This window comes from Cornus florida, unplaced genomic scaffold, assembly GCF_030987335.1.
Source record: "Cornus florida cultivar Cherokee Brave unplaced genomic scaffold, ASM3098733v1 CherokeeBrave_3.0.0_Hap2_Chr02, whole genome shotgun sequence".
In the NCBI taxonomy this organism is placed as follows: Eukaryota; Viridiplantae; Streptophyta; class Magnoliopsida; order Cornales; family Cornaceae; genus Cornus; species Cornus florida.
Genome location: NW_026775572.1, coordinates 54,440,071 through 54,453,025, shown reverse-complemented (window position 1 = coordinate 54,453,025; position 12,955 = coordinate 54,440,071). Strand labels below are relative to the sequence as shown.

The 12,955-nt window shown below is 36.0% G+C and overlaps 1 pseudogene; it reads left to right on the top strand.

The window, feature by feature from the left end:
- Positions 1-2,622: 2,622 nt before the first annotated feature.
- On the top strand, positions 2,623-2,721 carry LOC132297896 (small nucleolar RNA R71; annotated as a pseudogene).
- Positions 2,722-12,955: the final 10,234 nt, after the last annotated feature.

The following is a 12,955-nucleotide window of genomic DNA, read 5'->3' as shown; positions in this document are numbered from 1 at the left end:
ATCGGATGGTCGAACAGATTTCAAGGAATTCATCAAGATGCTTATATGGATCTTCATTATCAAGGCCATGGAAAGATGGAAGCATTTGAATGGTACTTGATTTGATCTCATATTGAGCCGCATCAATGTTTGGCATCACTATGCATGAAGGTGAAGCATATGTAGTAGGGATGAAATGGTCCCTAAGAGTCATTGGCTCTTTATTTGGAATTTCGGCCCTAATTCCCTCATTTCTAACATCTCCTACATTTTCAGCCATTGTGTTAAATTCAGTTTCAAGTTCTCTTACGCTAGAAGATTCCCTAAGGTTTCGTCTAAGAGTTCTTTCAAGTGAATTTATGTCAATTGTGAGTCAAGAGTTGGTAGGGAGAGCGATCTACGGCCAAACATCAACAATACATAATGCTATCAATGCTACTATTCATCATTCACAACTCCACATACAATGTTCCCATTCTCCTCAATTATCAAGACAGAATTTAAATGGCCACGACAAGGACCGATGCTTGTACACAAAATTTAAACAAGATAATAGCCTCAATCAGGGCTTTAAAACTAAATTATCACTAAGGTTAACACATGCACAATATATTACAAATTCGAAACTAAAAGGTCAAGAAACTTACCTGGAGTCCCCTAGACTTACAAATTGCTAGCATTCCCTTAGTGAGCCCCAAGTTCCTAGAATCTCACAGAACTTACAACAACAGAATTGTCAAAACCACACAAGAAATATCCACAAAACACAATATTAACAATCACACTAAAATTAACCCTAAAACTTCGGTTACTAAACCGTTTGCAGTCCCCGGCAACGGCGCCAAAAATTGGTCGGTTGAGTCGATTACAATTATAAATTAACCTTCGCAATAGCACGAATCATTGTAAAATAGGGCTATTGGTCGGGTAAGTCGAACCACTGGGACTGCGCTAATCTATGGCAACCTAAGTGTCTAGAGTCTTTTTAGAATGATAGGGGTGTTCATAGAGGATTTGTTGGTTGTCACTTAAGCTATGAAATTAAGGAGCATAAATTAAAAGTTTGCAAGAGTTTAAGGGAGATGAAATACAAGTAAAGAGGACTAGGGAAATGAATCCGCCTCCATCCCTATACACATGCTAGATTAGAACTAAATTGGAGGAAAAATAATATATATTATGGTCATGATACATAGCAACACTTGGTTGCTATAATATCCTCAAGAAGTTCATTAAATCTAAAGCAAGCATGATCCATCAAAGGTTAACATGTTTAGACTACCTAACTAAGGTGTAGCTTAACCACATTTACTTGAATGAAAGACTATCAAGCCCTAGATAAAATGGTGAAGCACACGAAGGTAAGAAATAAGCATAAATCATCAAAGGTTTCACCTAAGCAATGATCTATCAAAGTCCTTTTCAACATGCCATTAAACGATTTCATAACCTTGCTTCCATTCTCACCATGAAAACTTAAGCAATATGATTAATATAAGACATCATCTAAAACAAGATAATCAACTTAAAGAAATCATCCATACATATATCAACATTCATTACAAGAAATGAAGTGCTCTTGGTTATGAAAAGACCATAAAAATATACATTGTAATCCCCAAAATATAGCCTAAATTAGAACATGGTTACAAGGGAGGGGCCTCATCACCTCCCTAGATGGAGGTTTAGTTACCCATAGAAGCTCTAAAGGAAGGAAGAAGCTTGGATGCAACCTCCATTTTCGAGCTCCTTTGTTGTAGCTTCAAGAACTCTCTCTTCTCCTCCTCTTTTTCTCTCTAGAAATCTTGTAAAGATGAGATATATCTTGTTATGTGTGGTCCTCCTCCTTTGTAGACATTCCTCTCCACTAAACAAGGCTCAAAAACCCCACCAAAAAACATCTCCAACCAACCCATAAAGATAAAAATTAGAAATGAGGGAAACAAGGTGCAAGTAGGCTGAAGTGATGGTTCCCGAAAAGTAGTCTGCCCATAGTTCGAGCACTCAAACTAAGCACTTCGAGCCCTCGAAGTTGGACCAGTATGCTCATTCCTCTTGACCTACTTTGCACTACTTTGGTAGAACAGCCATAACTTTCTGTTCCGAACTCCAAATGGTGAACCGTTTAAAGATTTGGAAAGCTAATTCAAAGCCCTAAATATGTCATGTTTTAATGGAAGTCCAGTTCTCGAGTTTGATAGGTCAAAAATGGAAAGCAAAGTCAGATTCCACTGCTGCCAGAACTTTAGCCTTGAGCACATTGCTATTCAAAGATTGAATAAAACACCATTTTTGCTCCTTTTTGGCCAATGAACCTGAAAATATATAAAAATGTGCAAATGAAGATAATTTATAAAGAATAATCAAATAATGGATTTAACTAATGCAGCTAAAGGCGCTTGAATATGCAAAATTCGGCGCTTATCAACTTGATGTAAGCCAACACTCTTCCTACCTTATGAATTTCTACCATTCTTGGATGATAGTGTTCAATGCAAATAATTTTCACTCATGCTCTCATAGAGACGCCACACGTCATCCTTATGCCTATCAATGTATGAGCCACCCATGGAAGCATCAACCATACCCTTATAGTTGTCCGATAAGCTTTCAAAGAAGTATTGAACTAATTGCCATTTGGTCATGTCATGATGTGGACACTCCCTAAGCAATTCATTGAAACGTTCCCATACCTTATGAAATGTTTCTCCATCCCTATGTGAAAATTATCGAATTGAGGTTCTTATGGCATTGGTCTTAGAAACCGGATAGTACTTCTTCAAGAACTCTTGTTGCATTTCTGCCCAAGAAGTGATTGAAAAAGGCCTAAGATTGTTAAACCAATACTTTGCCTTGTCTTTTAAGGTGAATGGAAAAAGTTTGAGTCTTAAAAACTCTTCCGGTATGTCCGTATATTTTACGGGAACATACTTCAAGAAACTCATCCAAATGCTTGTAAGGTTCTTCACTTGGAAGTCCATGATAGTTAGGAAGCATTTGAATGGTTTGTGACTTGATTTCATAATGATGTGCTCTAAATGGAGGCAATTGATGCATGTAGGTGTATTATACTCATTAGGCACATAATGGTCTCTTAAAGCAAGAGATGGATTAGCTACTTGAGGTGCAACATGAACACCGTGGTTTTAAATTCCTTGATTGTTGATGGGAGGTTGTGGAGCATACATTGGCTTTGGCATTCCATATGGAACTTGGCCTTGTTGTTATGGTGGTTGGTGAATGAATGGCTTAGGCATGCCTAATGGTACTTGTATGTTCTCATTGTGCACATTGGGATGAAGGATACCTTGTTGGTCTATGTGACCAAGGTCCTCAACATGATTGTCATTATGGTCATCTACTGATAGATTGGCTCTATTTGAACTTCCTCTTCCCCTAGGATTTCTAACGATAGATTCAAGATGCAAATCAAAAGGGATAAGAGTTGGTCTCAATGAACGACGCCCATGCATGCACAATGCTAAACACAAAGAAATACAAAGAATGACAAACATTATGCCTTCACAACAATACAATTAGACTTCTTCCACAAACACTTAATTCATACTCCTATGCTTTACAACAATGATGCAAGACAATTATACGCGGGCCGACGATTTAACTAAGGGATTGAGTAAAGAAAGTCTCACAAAGGTCCTTTAGCACTTCAACTCCAAATTTAAAGCTTAGCTTAGCAAATTTTTAGAATTTTTAGCTTTTTGCTTTCTTTGCTAGCTTGAATGCTTGATTGCTCATTTACTTGCTTCCTCTCCAACAATGCACCTAGTTAAGTAATTAACACAATAAGTAACCAACAAGAAAAATAGAAGTAAAGTAAAGACACGATCAAAAGAGTACTAATCCTAATCAACTCCACAAATCCGACGTTGCCAAATCTAATCAACAAATCCCCGGCAACGGCGCCAAAAACTGATGGATTTGCTGCACTACCACCAAGCTTAAGAAGAGTGTGCATTAAGGCGAGGGCCAAGAGTTTTACATTTATAGAAGCCACTACTACCTTTCACTAAAAATATAGCTAAGGCGAGTAGGGATTGTCCCAAGAGATTGTGGGGATCGAGCAATGTCGTGGAATTGTTATTAGGGCTAATAGGTCAAGTGATCAAACAATTGGTTGGTTGGTTGATTAAAGAACAACTAAATTGAACTAAGTAATAGCAAAAGAAAATGCAATTAAGAGTAAGTAAGAGAGAGAGATCTTGGGGTGTAGAGATCACCACCAAGCAATGCATTTCTATATCATTGACAAGTGATTAATGAGGGCAAATGGTGTGTTGCAATATTGGTGTGTGTGTGTGTTTGGTTGATTCAACAAGTAAGGATGACTAGTTAAGCATATATTGTCTAAATATCATGTGAAAAGCACAATATATCTAAGCAATGAAGCATATATTGTCTAAACAACATGTGAAAGATACAATAAATCAAAACAAGTCATTAATCCTTTCATTAAGCTCACAATCCAAATACAACACAAGGATATTTTCAAAAATGACCTTTTTGCAATTTCTGGAAAGTGTGACAAGTGTCATACTCTCATTGGTCTACTTGTTGACATTTGTGTAGAAACACTTTGATGCATTGGATGATAACATGTGGAGGGTGGAGATTCAACCACTTGTTGACCTAGGATAGGTGCACTTGTTGGCTTGGATGGTTGACAAGTGTAGGCTTAGGATTAAGCCTACAATGGATGCTTAGATGAGTGACAAGTGTATGCTCTAAATTAAGTCTTGTAATTATTTTTGGGATACTTTGGGATTTATGTTGTTAAAGAAGGGTTTTTGTGTAATTGACCATAGATGTGTGTGTTGACCATGGTGTAGGATCATATAGTGAATGAAGGATTTCTATTTCCTCCACTCACACTTTTTCACATTATGTCATTATCTTCCTCACCACAAACCCTAGGCACCATTAGAGAAGCTTGATGCTTAGGCCTTGACTTTAATTTTTGAAAGCCGTCCATTGATTTCCAAGCTTAACATTGGGAGTACTTTTTGTTCCTCTCACTCTCCTCTTCAAACCCCTTGTTTTGTTTTCCATTTTTGAGTTTGGTTGCTTGGGATTATAGAGATTCAATTCTCTATTGAGATAGGGGTGCTATAGTTTATTATCTTTGTGATTTACTTGCTTTTGTAGTGATATATAAGTTGTATGCATGTCTTTTATTAATTTGAGAAATTAATGATTAATTGTAACTTGTATATAACTCATTCTAGACTTGGTATATGGCATGGCCATAGCTTGATCTTTGTTATATATTAAATTGGGATGATTTAAATGAGTTTTCAAATCTAGAGATTTAATGTATTTAATTTGATTTAAATTCTAGTTAATTGCGTTTTGCTTGTAGTCCATTTTAGACCTGATATATGGTATGACCATGACTTAGTGCTTGTTATATATTAATTTGGGGTCATTTGAATAACTTTTGAAATCTAGAGATTTAATTAATTTAAATTAATTAAATTCTATAAGATGATATCTTATTCATCTTGCACTTTTGATTTGATATGTGTAATCACCATGTTATGTTATTTAACATATATTAATTTGATGTTATTTGGAATTAATTTGAAATCTAGAGAATTTAATTATTATTTTTATTTAACTAAATTCTATGTAATTGTTCCATGGATTTAATTATGTTGTAGAAGTTGTTTCTATATTTAAATCATGGATTTTGGACTTGTTGTATATTCACTTGGCTGTATTTTAAGCATTGAATAACATTGTTGTTAAATTTATATTCATGAGAACTTGTTTCCAATATTGAATATATGATTGACTTGTATAATGAATTCTATACTTTGTATTTGACATTATATATGCCATTTTAGAATTGGAACTCTAAGGTATGGATTGTGTGGTTTCAACCTACTTGTGCATGGAAGGTGATTTCATGCATTATATAAATTATGTATAAGTTGTGAACTTATTTGGTTTATTTTGGAGTCTTAGGACATTGTTACAAATGACATGGTTAGATTTTGGCTCTAGTACGGGAGATAGAGAGCTCCCTATATTATAATGCGCACTAGGGTGGTATTCCCAGCGGGTTAATGCCCGGAATAACCGTAGTTCTTTGCTTTATCCAAGATTTGATGTCCAAGTCTCCCACTTATTGATTTCGCATTTAATTCCAAGTTGACAATTATGTTTAATTGTGACTTGTGGTTTTGGTTATTGGCGATTTAATGTTGTTAAGTACATTTGTGCATTATGATTTTTAAAGAATCATCGTATGTTCTTGATGTTTTTAAGTACATCTATTCTAAATTGTTATATTTAGTTCTTTTTGCACTTTAGATTTCAAGTTGATAATTTTGAGAATCTATATCTTGATGCATTATATTAGAAATTATAATTATGTTAAATTGCCATATTTAGTTATTTTTGTACCTTAGATTTCAAGTTGATAATTTTGAGAATTTATGTCTTGATGCGTTGTGTTAGAAATTCTAATTATACTAAATTGCTTTATTTAGTTGTTTTCGCATTTTAAATTTCAAGTTGATAACTTTGAGAATCTATATCTTGTTGCTTTGTACAGCATGCTCTTATGTTGTTTGAAATTATATGAAAGATGTGATTTATGCTAGAAATGATCTAAGATAGCTTAGGATGCTCCCTGAGTCTCACCTTTGACATAGATGTTAGCTGGTATAATCCTTTTAAATTGTTTCACCTTAAGGTGATAATCTTGTAAAATGTTAGGTCCTTGCATGCTCATCTCCAACGAGTAACCTTATGTTACTTACCCCAAAGTTACCATGGTATTGTACAAGTACATGAATCAAGGTTCGAGATTCTCATTATGCTTGGATGATTGTGGACTTGAAGGCTTTAATTCTTGTAAAGGTTGGCTTGAAATGCCACTTGTAGCCTTACTTGTCAAAACGTTTATTTTTTATTCTAAATATGTAATGTGTACATGAGTACACTCTTTACTATGTATTTGACATGTATGAGATGAGGCCGGAGGCCAATAACATGTATTTTGTATCTTATGTAACTTTTAACTTCATGAAATATTATGAAAATTTTGAAAAATGACAAGTCATTGCTTCACCATGTTTGCATCGAGTATGGGAATTCCATTTTGATTCTTCCATATGGTTTCATTAATCATGCATGAAGTGTGGCCAAGGGTCAAACGGTAATTTGAAACCATTTTATAATTTTAAGTTTCAAAATTTCCATTTCAAGTTCATTTTCGCCTTTTTGGCCGTTGAGGAGTCGGATTTTGACTCGGCCACTTCTGGGAGCCGCGGACCATTCCAGCGTGCTCAAAATCATTATTTACGTTTGTGGGCATGATTATTTTCATGAAAAACTCTTTCGTTGGTGAAATGAGCCTCCTATGAACTCATTTCACATTTTTGTTGAAAAATTTGGCTTAAGGGCATTTTGGGGATTTCTTTTCGCAAATAAATTCTAGTCCCAACTCTGTCACATAGAAAATGTGATTTTGGGGGTCACGACATTTTTTCGAAAAATGTCATCTTGGTCTCGAAAACCTTGTTCCAATCTCATTTTTCTGCTTTTTCTGCAATTTTACTATTTGAGTTTAATTCTGGTCGAGTTGAACCAGTTCAAGGTGTCATCTTGGTCCAGCATGGGTGTACTATCCATGTTGAACCGGTTCAAGAATGTTGAACCGGTTCAAGTCTTGCAGAACCATTTTGTAGATTCAGTTTTGGCCTTCCAACTTTGAACTGTTGTAATTTCTTCGTTTCAACTCCGAATTGGTCCGTTCTTAAGTCTAAACTGACCGCATCAAAGTAAGCTTTCCAATGGTACCAATTTCAATTTCATATTATTCTCCTAGCTCAAGATATATTCATTTTAGTGAGAGGGTGTCAGATTTGGTTCGAACCGGGATATGGTTCATTTGGGATTTCACTTCCTTTGGCCTTAGGACTTCATGTGAAGTTACCAAATGATATTTTTGACCTCATTTAACTTGTTGGAAGTCAAATTCCTTCCTTAGGGTAAAATGACCATTTTACCCTTGGTCCTTCTTTTGGTAGGGTTTTGATACCCTTGTCTTTGTTTTACTTCCATTGAGTCTCAAAACTCTTTGAAAGTCCATTCTTGTGTCCTAGGGATAACGTACATCTCTATGAACTTGTTTTAATTTTGCTTTTGCATTTTGGATCAGCTTCGGGTCATCACGGGACACACTGGGTTGAAAAATCCAGGGTCGTCACATAGGGACAATTAGGCCCATAAGGAAACAAAAAAGAATGATTTTGTAGATTTCCCTCACGTATTTTTCAACTTCCAGGGTGTTAGGGCTTGAGCATTAACAATAGCGCTCAAACCCTAAAAATAGCGCTCCAGCTTTGTTTTCAACACTTAGTTTTTTTTAGTATTTTTTTTCTGAAACGTTTTTTTTTTCAACACTTGGTTTTTTTTTTTTTCTTCACAACGCTCGAGCCCTATCAGATAGTGCAGTGCTCGAGCCCTAAATGCTGAATTTCATCAAATCTTCCCCCGTTGAGTCGTAAATCGACCCGAAAGGCCCCAAACATGTCTATAAGCATCGGGACCATTGCAATAAGCTATAAATACATGAAATTGACCATCCCTTTGGGTAAAAACCTACGAATAACAAATAAATGAAAACAAACATAAGAACTGAGATAAAAGTATCACTAAGGCATTAACATATGCACGTTTAAAAGCTCGAATATGCAATATTCATCGCTTATCAGTCTTGTGGTCTTCTTATGTGCTTCAAAACTATAGCATTTTGAGACACAACAACTCAACCTTATTATAATTTTCCAAAAAATAAAAAACTTACCATTATTATATTTATTCTCTTTCTCCTATCTCTCCTTCTATATCTATATCATTCTATTTTATCTACCTTTTACACCCACATCCTCTTACTATAGCCATCTCCACCTTTTACACCTCCACCCTCTAGCCATGGCTATCACCCCTCCCCTTTCAACCTCCTACTACCACCCCCTCTTCACCAACTACCATATTTATAGACGCATATACCTTGGTAAAGTTATGGACCTAAACCCATATGTATAAATCTAACTTGAATATGAACCAATATATCCACGCAAATACACTTGTGAATCAAAACATATATATAAATATATATGTGTGTGTGTGTGTGTGTGTGTGTGTGTGTGCGCGCTGAAAATCAAATCCAAAGGTTAACTCGATGATTGTGCAGATTTATTGGGTTTTTTATTATAGGCATATGTTTAGACTTTTGTTTAGGGATTTAATTTTTATTGTCTTTCCATATTTGTATTTTTTTCTCTTCTATATAATGGTAGTCACGCTCTCAAATTGAGTATGCCAATTTCATCAACTTACTTTTTGGTATTAGAGCTTCAAACCTATGCATCCCCTCTCCCCCTCTTTCGCTGACTATTTTCCTCTCTCTATCTCGTCATAGATCATTCCCTATTTTGTTTTCATTATAGAATCTCTCTCTTCTTCAGGCCACTGTTGCAACAGTTGTAGGGGTATTCCCTTAGTGTTTTTCATACACTAAGGGTCAGAAGACATGTTTGCAATTTTTTAGGGTTGCCGGCATATTCGACAACGTTTTCGGATTAACCCGCCGTGTCTCCGGCTTCTTGGTTTGATCAAAATCAGATTTATTCCTCCTTTATTTGAAAATATTGGTGATATGTTGAATTTTTTTATTTAATATTATGGTTGATTTAAGTAATAATAAGGAAACTCTCTCTTCAGCGCAACACACACCAGCTTAATACTTTGCGTATTTGAGATCTCGTTGGGAAGAACTGGCTCAATATGAGCCTCTAAATGAATTTCCTCCCGAAGCAGCCTCTCTTCTTGTCAAACATCTTGACCGCCAGCATACCTATTAGTTTTCTATGGGATTACGCCCAAAATTTGAACCACTTAAATCTTATATCTTGAATGCATCACCAATGGCATCCCTATTGGAAGCCTGTGCTACTGTTAATGGTAACGAATGTAGGCACCATTTAATTCAGCCCTCATTGGATCACGTACTACTGGATGTTAGATTATTTGTCACCATTATGGAGGGCTTGGACATGTTAAGGCTCGCTGCATCAAACTTCATCCTGAATTGAAGCATAAATTTGCTAAAAACCGTTCATCTGGAACTATTTCTTCTCGTACTACTACTGTTACAGAGACTCCTGCTACTACTGGTGGACCTACTGTATTTCTTGAACTGAGCCAATTTTAGTCTCAAATTGGGCAGATCCAGGATCAGCTTGGCTCCCTTACTTCTAGAGTTGGTGCTCCTCCAACTGCTCCTACTGCCACTATTGCTACAGGTACTCCTACTGTATTTCATGTTAAGGCAAAACAGCCTACTTGGGTTCTGGATTCTGGGGCCAATGATCACATAACTCGTGAGTTACTAGTTTTTCTTCCAATGTCATATATATTACCCAATCTTTGTATCTTACCGAAGGTTCTACATCTTACATTCACAGTAAGGGTGATGTTTGTCTGTTTCTTGATATTACTCTTTCATTTGTCCTTCATGTACCTAAATTTGCCTTTAACTTTTTATCCGTTAGTCAACTTGCAAAAAACCTCCAATGTGTAGTTATATTCTTACCAGATCATTGTCTTTTGTAAGACCTTCGTTCGAAAGGGATTTTTACAGGGGTTATGAGCGTGATAAGCTTTATTACTTTGGGGAACCACCAGGACTGGGTCTTCAAACTTTGGGGAACCACCAGGACTGGGTCTTCAAGCTTCTATCCTACCTACTTCTAATGCTTATGATGTTTCTTTTTGCACTTTTAGTCTATAGCATGCCCATTTGAGGCATATAAACTTTTAGTATCTATGTTTATTGTTTCCTTCGTTAAATAAAACATGTAAGGACCGTAAGTTTCAATGTGAAGTTTGTGAGCTTTCTAAACATACTAAAACTAGCTATATTTCTCATATGAGTCATGCTCCTAGTATATTTGATTTTATTCATTCTGATGTTTGGGGCCCTTCCCTAGTTTCTACTTTATTGGGCATTGATATTATGTAGCATTTGTTAATGATTATTCTCGTTGTACTTGGGTTTATTTATTGAAAAAGAAATTTGACTTGCTTCCTTTATTTACCTAATTTCTTCAAATAATCAAAACCCAATATAGCATTGTTGTTCGTAATATTTGTTCTAATAATGGGCGTGAATATGTTTCGAATGAGTTCCGAACTGAACTTAATACAAAGGAAATTTTACATCAACTCACTTGCCCCTACACTCCTGAACAAAATGGTGTGGCTGAATGCAAAAATGGTCATCTTATGTATGTGGTCCGATGTCTTTTGAGTGGTATGCATGTGCCTAAATTCTATTGGCATGCATATGGATGTTCTTATAGCTATTTTTCTGATTAATCGTTCTCCTAGTCGAGTTTTGGGTGATAAGGCCTCACTTCATATTCTCCAGCCTGATTGTACATTGTTTCACCTTTTGCCTTATGTTTTTGGCTGTACTTGTTTTGTTCATAACCATAGTCATTCTCATAAAAAAACTTAATAATAAATCTATTAGGTGTATTTTCTTGGGGTATTTTACTATGTCAAAGAGTTATCGTTGTTTTGATCCTTTGGCCAAACATATATACCATTATCTTGATATAACATTTCATGAAACTGTTTCTTTTTATAGTACTAATTAAGTGGTATGGGATTCTCTCTCTTGTGGTTTGGAGAAGGAGATCTTTTCTATTGCCCGTTCTATTCCTATCTTTGAAGATCACGTTGTCCTTAAATTTCCTTCTCCACCCATGCAGGGTTCCCCTCTGCCTTTGTAGGTTTACTTTTGTCGCCATTGCACTTAACCTCTCTTGCCAGAATCATTTTCAAAACCGGGTCCAGGTAACTCTCCTTCTCATGTGGCTCCTACCATTCCTGAGCATACATCCCGTTACCCTACATGTGTTTGTCACCCTCCTAATTGGTATGGTTTTTCTAGTAGCACTAACCACCCTATTTCCTAGTATGTCTCATATAATGGTCTTTTAGGTGCATATAAATCCTTCTTGGGCAAGATTGGATCCGTTTCTATTCTTTAATCAGTGTTAGAGGCCCTTTAGGATCCTAATTTGGTGTCTACTATGATAACAGAAATGGATGTTTTACAACATTATAATACATGGGAACTTGGTTCTTTACCTGCTGGGGAGAAAACAATTGGCTGCAAATAGGTCTTTAGTGTGAAATGCTTAGCCGATAGTCTGATTGATCGGTATAAGGCTCGGTAGGTGGCGAAAGATTTTATTCAGATTCCGGGAAAAGACTTTGGTGCTACCTTTGTTCCTGTAGCAAAGCTGATGTCAGTGAGACTACTTATCTCCTTAGCTGCTACCCATTCTTGGCCTCTACATCAGTTAGATGTTAAGAATGCATTTCTTAATGGAGACTTACTTGATACTATATATATGGATCCACCCCTTAGATTTCGAGCTGAAGGGGAGTATACTGAGAAAGTCTGTTTGCTACGGAAGTCTCTTTATGGTCTGAAGCAATCTCTTAAAGCATGGTTTAGTCATTTTAGTGATATTGTTCTATCTATGGGCTTTGTGTGCTGCCACTCAGACAATACTTGCTCTATTCGACGTGGCTATGATGGTCGCTGTATTATGTTATTAATATATGTGGATGATATCATTATCACATGTGATGATGCTTCAAGGATTGCTCAGGCAAAACTTCATCTTCAAAAGTCCTTTGATGTGGAGGACTTAGGGCCCCTTTGATATTTTCTTGGAATTATATCTTGTCATGGAATTTCCTTAACTCAAAGGAAATATGTTTTAGATCTTCTTCAAGATACTAGCATGCTTCGGTGTCAACTCACTTCTACTCTTATGGACCCCAATCTTAAACTTTCTGTTGATTTAGGAGAATTACTTCCAGATTCGTCTATATATCAACGCTTGGTAGGTTATCTTATCTA